Source organism: Otolemur garnettii, unplaced genomic scaffold (assembly GCF_000181295.1).
Source record: "Otolemur garnettii isolate 467f Iridium unplaced genomic scaffold, OtoGar3 scaffold00070, whole genome shotgun sequence".
Lineage (NCBI taxonomy): Eukaryota > Metazoa > Chordata > Mammalia > Primates > Galagidae > Otolemur > Otolemur garnettii.
This window is the reverse complement of record NW_003852465.1, coordinates 4,983,719-4,993,555: the sequence shown is the minus strand read 5'-3', so window position 1 is coordinate 4,993,555 and position 9,837 is coordinate 4,983,719. Positions and strand designations below refer to the sequence as shown.

Below are 9,837 nucleotides of genomic sequence, written 5' to 3'. Positions count from 1 at the left end.
GGATTGTGTGTGAAAACCCCACACTGTACCCCAGAAGTGCATTAATGTACATAGTTACCATTCAATAAAAAAAAAAGAAGAAATTATACATGACAGATGATCCTAGGAACTAGAGCTAACAGAATTTTACTCTGGTTACTTACACTGTTAATGCTAATAATAAACACATAAGAACTTGAAGAAAATGTATGTGGAAGAGCTTGGTAACTGATAAAGCAGAACAGACACAGTGAATCTTGACCATGAGACACTGTATGTCGACTGACCCAGCATCCATCCCCAACATCCTTGTCCCTTTCCTGCTTCTCCTGTAGATCTCAGAGTGCAAACATTTTAACTCCCTCATTTTTCCTTCAGCTACAGATAACCTGTCACACAGAGGTAAGGCTTTCCCAGTAGACGTGCTAGTGCTGCCCTTCCTTCCTTTCTGCCTTAAATGAGGATGTGACATCTGGAGCTGAAGCAACCATCCTATAACCATGAGGCAAATAAAAATAAATAAAAAATACAAAGAGGAAAGCCAACATGTGAAAGATGGTAGAGAAGAAATTTAAAAAGGGCCTGGGTCCCTAATAGCATCATGGAAATGTTGAATCAATTGCAGAAACTTCTTACATCAAAGAGAAATGTAACCCCCTATTTGTTTAAACTACTATCAGTCAAATATTCTGTTGCTCACAGCCAAATCTATTCCTGAGACAGTGATAAAGGCCAGAACCATTATTTTTTAAAACAATACTTGAAGGGTTTTCTTTTTTGAAAAATAAAAAGATAAACATTTAAAAAAACATTTTTATTATTTGCTCCATGACCACTTCCAAAAGGGATTTGAGACACCCTGTAAAACAAGTTACAAGCATGAAGTAAATCATTATCTAAATAAACACAGTTAAAAGCCATAAAGATTTTAAGGGTAATCCCCGCCACCCCCGCCCCACCATCCTACACTAAGCTCTTTGGGTGGCTCAAATGCCCTGGTAAGAATCAGGAAAAGTAATCAGCTGTGACAAGTGTCGGCCATCATTGCCAGAGACCTAATTTCCAGAGGTACCAAGTAAATACAGGTGCACATCATTTCACTGCACATCACTTCATTGTGCTTTGCGGAGAGGGTGCTTTTTACAAATGGAAAGTCTGCAGCAATCTGATGTCAAGCAAGTCTCTCAGCCCATGTTTCCAATGGCACGGGGTCACTTCATAGCTCCATGCGACATTTTGCTAATTCTCCCAATACCTCAAACTTTTTGATTATTCTTATATCTGTTATGGGGATCTGTGATTAGCTATCTGTGATGTTATTACTATAATTGTTTTGGTCATCATTTAAGAGGGAAAATCTTTAAAATCAAACATTTTTTGAAAACAAAATATAAATAATGTCAACTGATTCACATGATTCTGGTGACTCTACAGAGAAATCTTCTCGTCCCTAACCTTCTTAATTTTGGTTTGATTCCAAAAGTTTGTCATCCTCTCTCTCTCTCTCTTTTTTTTGAGACAGTCTCATTTTGTCACCCTCAGTAGAGGGTCATGGTGTCATAGCTCACAGCAACCTCAAACTCTTGGGTTCAAGTGATCCTCCTGCCTCAGCCTCTGAAGTAGCAGAGAGTACAGGCACCCACCACAACACCTGGCTAGTTTTAATCTTTTCGCAGAGACAGGGTCTCACTCTTGCTCAGGTTGGTCTCGAACTCCTGAGCTCACGCAGTCCACCTGCCTCGGCCTCACAGAGTGATAGTATTACAAGCATCAGCCACAGCACCCGGCATCCTTTCTCTTTTTAAGAAATCATTTCATTCTCTGTGGTTGTCTTTTTTGATCCATCTAAGCATAAGTCTCACTCCGAAATTTTCAGTAATCCCTTGGAGGAGAACCTCAGAAAGCCCATGTATTCACCTTGACAGAAAAACATTTTTTTTGGAATCTCCCTAATACCATAAGAGTTTTTCCTCTAAAAAATGATTTTAAATTTCCCTCCTTCCTTCAACTTAATGCCATATTGGAAAGGAGCAAGCCTATTAATTTTCAGCCTCTTTGCTGGTTGTCCCCAGCAACCGCCTTTAACCACTTTTCTCCCTCCAAGCCCTGCATCCTTTACAACATCAGAGACCTGCATAGTTTTTAATTGGCTTATTACATCTTCCAGCTCTGAAATGATATAAGGACAGTGTACAGAGGAAAGAAACAAACCCACGTTGACAAATTTGGATTTTATTTAACCACGCTAGAAATTTATTTTTTCAACTAGCAAGTATGGCAGAAGTTACTTTGGAGGGTATACAATTACACTCTGAAAAGCAAACTGATGTTGCTAATAAAATATTCAAGGTTATGCAAAGAATATAAACTGTCAACAAGGGATTTCGAGGCTTCACGGCCCTCCTTTACATTCCTTAAAAATTTCTCCTGACTTCAAAACAGAAATAATTCTATATTGAAGAAACACTGATACACATCCGTCATGTTTTAATAAAGAAGATGATAAAAGATTCTTGGGAAATAGGATTTTCAGCTTCAGCGTCTCTTTACAAGTTCTCTGAGAGTCACTTTCTGCAGGATGAGGGATGGTGCAATTTCGGTTTTAGCTAAGCGTTCTAACTGTTCAGCTGAGGAGCCACCACGGGGCTCCCATGGCTGGTGCACGCACTAAGCCATTTTACCCATGAGCCAGGGAGTTAATGCTCTCTGAGAACAAGCTTTTAAAGTTGTATTTTTTGGTTTACATCTTTAAGTTATTTTAGAAGCTGGACTTGGAATCATGACTAACCCACCACTATGGCCACAGTTAGACTTCGGGACATCCTTTCCATTTCAGTAAATACTTAAAGCCTCTTGTCTTATAATTCATCAAGTTAGATTCCCTAGAGGGCGAATTGTATTGGCCTACCTCACTTCTCCTTGCCAGACCATGGGTCATAAGTCACTAACAAACCAGTGCTTGGCCGTTCTATGTCAGGGGACTCCCACATTTCAATCAGCTGTGATCCAGAGGGCAAACTAGGATCTTTTGGCTTAAACCATGGCTCTGAGGTAAACCGCTTCTATGGGAACATTAACCAGAGAAATCCTTCTTAGATGAAACAGAGGAGAGAGAACGGCCACATCTGGTTTCTCTGGAGAGAAAACATATCTGATTTCGTCCATCATAAGCAAAATGCTGAATTGATTAATAGGGAGATCAATCATATTTGGATTATTCCACCAAAGTTAAAGTCTTGGAGGCAAAAGTTGGAGATATTTCATGGATGGTATGAACACCTACAGAGATACCATAATTAGACACCCTGAGAGATAAATTTATTAGCTGGACTTTCACTTTTAAGAAAAGTGATGCATACCTAACCACTTTTTCCAAAAGGAAGTTGGCAACGACCCTTCTGATATAATTCCAGGCATAGTATACAGTCTTTCCTACCTAAATATACCCTTAAACTTTATTTACTTCTACTGCAATTGGCAGCAAAGCCAGAAAAGTTCATAAAAAGAATCTAATGGCATTCAAAATTCTTTCTCTGCTGCTTGGCAATCATTGTATTCATTTGCTCAATCAGACAGTCCAAAACATCGGCCTTCCTTAAGTCCTACATTAACTCTGTTTCCAAATAAATGATGCTGCTCCCTGATCGACAGAGAAGATGCGATGAATGTCATCTTGGCCCAACCTCTCATCTTGAGTGCCTCTCCCAAATGCTCCTAGGCACAACCACCCATTCACCTGAAAACATCCCTCTCTCTGCCCAAGCTTCTCCTTTTCGTCCCTCTGCCTGTGAGGAACAGATGCCTGCCTCTTATTCACAACCTATAGACCTATTTTCTGAGACCATCCAATTTCATTTTTGTACCTTCAGTCTCTCACTGTCTATTGGTTTCTTCCTCCGCCCCATGAATTTACTAACTCAACTACTCTAACCTTAAAGCAATAAAAAACAACAGTGGCAAAATAAATGCCCATTAATATGGGTCCTCTTCCTTAAGAGGTGACTGTTTCAGTACTTCACTGACATTGATATAAATCTCATCTCCCTTATAGGCAGTCATAAAAAAAGAAACTGTTCGTACCAAGTGCATCCTGGATTTTATAGTTTCATTGACATATTTAAGGAAACAGGGGTGGGGGATGGGGGTGGTCATGTGATGTGAAGATTTTCATTCAGAAAAATCTCCATTAAATACATCTCTTCAAGTCGCCTTCCTTGAACCAGGAACAACAGCCTTGAACCAGGCTGTTTCTCACCTCACAAACCTATTCACTAGAGAGTACCAAGAGAAGACATTTCTGTTTGCTTCTCATTTATCTTACACAATAATTTTTCTTTTTTGGCTTCAATATAAAACAGAGGTCAGCCAAGCTTCCTCGGCTCCCTTATTGTCATTTCAGAAAAGTTCTTCCCACCCTCCAAAGAAAGTCTCATGTGAGTCGCTAAGAAGACCAAATGCTCTCCATGCTATTACCCCAAAACCTCCTCTCACCCCAGACACCAAAGATCCACCATCATACTTTCTTATATACTGCACAATTTCTCCAGAAAACACATCTACTCTGCCAGCTCCCTAACTACCAATGCCTTCTAAATCCCGTGCAATCAATTTTTTCAACTCTCAGTTGAAACACTTTGAACTTCACCAAATACCTCTTAACTATGAAAGCTAATGAGACAGTCTAACTTTTAAGTGTTTATTTTTTTTTTAGCTATGTTAAACTTTCCTCTTGCGTTGGGGGTAATCATAAGAGCAGAACCTGAAAACAGATAACCCTTGGTTTAATCCAAACTTACCACTTAAAATTTGCACAGCTCTAATGACCAAAGACTACATTTTTTTATTTTGTAATTTAGTAAAAATATTATCTACTTCATTGGGTTGTTATAAAAATAAAGTGAGTTGAAAATGTAAAGCCATCGTAAGATAACTTCATCTGGTAGGAGACGTGAAAGTCCCCTCTCTTTTCTGTTAGACCCTCCTGTTTTTCTTGGTGCCCATTCCTTTACCCTGTTCCTCACTGGTTGGCCTCCTCCTATCTCCTGAACGTGATGGTCCGCCACAGGTAGTGGATACCTCACCCTTCCTCCTCTGCCTTCCTCCTCTGCCGTCCCTCCCTCCTCCTCCTCTTTGTTTCTCTCTGTCTCTCAGAAAACTCACCAACTTTGTGGCTCTGACATGTACAACTCTACCCTTCTTCTGTGCCCCTGTGTGCCCCTCATCTCCTAAAATCTCCGTGTGTCTAAAAATAAATCCTATCTCTAAAACCTGCTCCTCTCCAAACATACTTTTGTCTGTCCATGTCGTCAGTATTCTAACAAGCAAAAATTACTCAACGACTTCCCACCAATGCCCAGAAGACGAAGTCCTCAGGCTCCTGGGCATATCACGTTGCAGCCCCTCCATCAGCCTCCAACCTTAACTGCCCCACCCTGCCGTGCCTCAGAAGCGCCGGGTGAAACTCCACTGTGGAGCTTTTGCTCTTGAAGATCCTCTTGCTGACAGCGTTCTCTCTGTTTCCCCCAAATTTAACATAAATTCTAAGTATCTTCAGAGACAAGTCTCAGAAGTCAATTCAGCCTCTTTCTGAATTATTCCTCAGTCTTCCCAACCTTTACCTCTGAATATGTGCGATACTTATTGTTGATACCCCACTCCTTCCCTTCATATTCATTTTCTTAGATGGTTTGGTAAAGGAAACGGACAATGCTAGAAGAGAAGGAAAAATTAAATGTCTCTGAAGTCTCCCCGGAGTGTCAGGCGTGGGGCTAGGAGCTTACACTAATCCTCTCCATTTTCCTGAAATGTAGATACTGGGGTTGTGGTGCTTCAGGGTTAGAGCCCTCATATTTCTCATGTTTGGGGATCATTTAATGATCCTCACTTTCTCATTTTTTTCCAAACTCCCAAGGTACTTGGGGTAGTTTGTAGCTAAACTTTGTCTTAACAGAATTATACAGCTATTCATAAGCTATTTTCGCAATGTTCTTCTTTAAGCTGTCGTCATTTAGCCAAGGGAGAGGCTGGGTCTCTAACTTTAGTCCATAAAGCTGTCAGTACAATCATCATGGACAATTTACAGTGACATGCCCATAGGCATGTCAGGAAGAAATACATATAAGTGTCATAGTTAAACAGTTAGTGGCAATTTATTCTGCTTTTTCTGCTGCTGTAATTTTAATGAGCACACCACCCGTTCTCATGTGGGACCTGCAATCCATGAGAGAATGCTGTTGTATACACCAGGTAGGCCCTTGCTTGTCATAGAGCGATTTGCTGACAAAATGAAAATTATGCCTTATTTCTTCAATGTGACAAGAAGTGAAATGGTGCAAACTTTTGTAAATGACTTATAAAATGATGCCATAGCCCATTAACACTTTTTTTTTCAAGTGAGGACCATCCCAAAATGAAAGAGTGTGATTCTCACGTGTTCTTAAACTACCAACGTACATTTGCTAACATGAAGGTTGTCAGAATTCTTTTAAAAACTGAGTTTCCTCTCCTTATCAGAACAAGGACTTCTGGGGAGAAAAACTAATGTGTAATTCCTTGCTGTTTATATACTTACACATTCTCTCTTTATCTTAAAGGGATTTTGATAAAGTGGCAAGTATCTGGACACCTGTCAGTCATTTTTTATAAACCTGTATGTCATGCTGATTTATTTCTAAACTCTAGGTCCTTTGCATAAACTAAAATAGATTCTTTTCTTCTTTCAGGTGATTTTTCTGATAGGCAGAGTTTATAGAAAAGAATATACAAAGTACTTTGATAGTAAAATGAGCCAAAAAAAAAAAAGCTAAAGAGAAATTTTAACAGCAGAGTCTATGATTAGATAAGGTTCAGAATTCATTGGATTCATACACACCACAGAACTTACTGTAATAATTACATGTTATAGAAACCACTTCCCCCCAAAGATGGAAGAGGTTTCCCATTTTTCTAAATGAACATGTCTGTGTGTATATTTTTTTCAAATCACCATAACAACTCTTACTCCTTTTGTATATGAAATTTGTTAGCTGCTTACAATGTTAAGGATGAAGTATCACGAAACAAGAACCCATGTTGGGTTCATCTTTAAATTGATAGTGCAGAAAAATACAAAAACCTGAGGAAATGATTACATTAGTATTCACAGCCTAAAAACCATGATGTAGGTAATATCACCTACTGATGCCTTCCCAGGTAACACTCACTGAAATCATTTTCTATTGTGATTACAGAAAATCATATTCGGCAAGAAAATATAGGTTTCAGATTTTGTTGCAGTGATTTGACTATCTCTTGTGGATAAGTGAGCTCTCGGTTTTAACTACAGACTGCTGAGATTCTCAGTGAATATATTATTTTGAGCATGTTAAATTACCCAGTATCAGGGGTCAATAACATGCAGGATGATTGTTCTCCAAAAGGGCATCTCTATTTCTTACATCTCTACATAGCTGATTTTCTCCAAATTAAATATTGAATATAAAATAAAAAACAAAACACACCTGCTTTAAAATGGATTTTTGTCAACATAACTGAAATAAAAAAGAGTTTCAGCAATAATTTACTCACGCAGAATCATCTCAGTTAAATGAAACTAGGAAAATTGGTAAATTCCTGTCTTTGTGAATTGAAGCCTATCTGGGCATTTAAGTAAACCATATCTTGTCACCAGGGCTTGATACAAAGATACCATTTGATGCAAAGCAAATCAGCTTCACAGAAGGTTTGTTATTGTTTTATCCTGATATACGGTATTATTTATTTCTATTTCTAGATAAATAAACCAAAGAACAGAGAAGCATATGGTTTCCTCCACGGTCGCGCAACTTATCAGTGGCAGAATAATAGCTAGAATTTACATCTTCTGACACTTTGAACAGCATTCTTGGGTTGTCCCTTAATAATTTAATAACAACTGAAATTTTCCTTTTTCTTTTTTATTCATCTTTTTCTTTTCTTTTTTTTTTTTTAACAAGTACTCAGTTTTCTAATCTATCAGCTGGACACATACTTCCTATCTTTTTACTGCAAATGCTTAATTACAGCACGGACTTCCTATTTCAAATTTTGTCACAGGACCTCTGTGACATTATCTGCCACTGCATTCAAGTTTAGAGGGCAAACCTCCTAATTCTTTCAGAGACAGAAGTGACATGTGCCTGCAGTTTTAGAGTTTGCAACACAGTACTCCATCCCACCTGCTGCAGTCTCTTCATAGCACTTACAGCTAGCCTGTCATTACCTTGTGTTGTATATTTGCTCCCTACAGAAGCTCCTTAAGGCTAGGGATCCCGTCTCATGTATTTATGTATCCCTGGAACCCAGCAGTACCATGATGGGCACATATTGATGACAGGTGTTCAAGACATTTTTCTTTAATAAATGATTTGTTCAGAAGTTACTCTTACCAACTTGGCAAATTAGATATGTATCTTAGTTTTCTAATGAGGATAGAAGTTCACAAAACACACCTACCACCTTAGATTAAATACTTCAACATAAAATATAGCTGTTTAAGCTACATAAAATGGAAAACAATCATCATTTGAATAATTTCCTGCAGATGGTCCTAGGCAGAAATAGGGTTGAGCTCTCTGGCTTTCTCGCAGAGAGTGGATGGGAACACACAGGCATGAGCCTTGCTGTGATCAGAGCGCTGGTGTCCAGTTCTCCACCCTGTGCATCGATTCCTGTTCAGTGTGCTCTTCATAAAGCTTGCAGCTGCCTGAAGGGGAACCAAAGCCCTACCTCTCGTGTAGCTCATAAAGCCTTCAGGTGACCTAAATGAGGTGGCTATTTCTCAATCCTTGCAATGATGTTGCGGGCTCCGTTTACATCTCCATTTTCTGAAGAAAATTCTTTCCAAACCTAAAATATGTGGCTTCCTTCTCTTCCATGATCCTGGGGTTAAGGAATTTGGAAAGGCAGTATGTGTTAAGCACAGATGCTGAAGCCAGACTGCCTGGTTTAAACCAAGGCTCCTCCCACTTACAGCTATGGAAACTTGAACAAGTTATAAAAGCTCTCTGCATCTCCCTTTCTTCCTCTGTAAAACTGGGATAATAATATAGCCTGTCCCATAAGCTTATCATGAAGATTTGAAATTATATAAAATACATATGGTATACACATATATTTACAGTGTACACACCTATACACACACATACACACACAGACGTGTATCACAGTGCCTGGCACACGGGGTTACTACACATAGTACTTATTGTTGTCAGGTTGAATGGGCAGCCCATTGTTGATTTTCCTCCAGTGTCACCTACTTTCCCACAGATGTTCTTTAAGTATAATTTCCATAAAAACACAAAAGCCAAAGAGTAAGTCCTCACTGACAAAGTTGCCACACACTTTTTCAAACCTGTACTCTAATATAACTGCTATTAACTCTACAAAATTCCCTCTCCCATTCTGTTCAAGTAAGTACAATTAAGTCTTTAAAGTACTTAATCTCTAAAAAAAAAAAAAAAAGACTAAAATAAAACCAGAATATTAACTCAACACATGAGAAAGTTTTTACTGAGAACATCTTTGGCAATGTGATATAAACAAATAGTTTGAGAAAGGAGGTTTGAAAAAAGGTGGTAAGACACCCCATTCCCTCACGCTGGGGATTACAAAAAGCAGTTTGTTAACATACAAAAAAAAAATGCCTTCAAATGTGTATATAGGTATGTACTTGCAACTCCACCTCTCCTAATTTATTCTAAAATTACAACCATGATAAATTTAAGGTATAAGAGTTGCAGTATGGTGCTATTTAACAGAATAAAAAGCTGGAGATAAGCTAAAAGGAAAAGAACATTTCATATAATGTTTGGTATGAATATATAATAAAATACTCTAAAC

At 38.6% G+C, this 9,837-nt stretch overlaps 1 protein-coding gene across 4 annotated transcripts in view; it reads right to left on the bottom strand.

The window, feature by feature from the left end:
• The window catches only part of TMEM117 (transmembrane protein 117), a 435,999-nt gene that overhangs the window by 277,909 nt on the left and 148,253 nt on the right, over window positions 1-9,837 (bottom strand). The window lies entirely within an intron of this gene.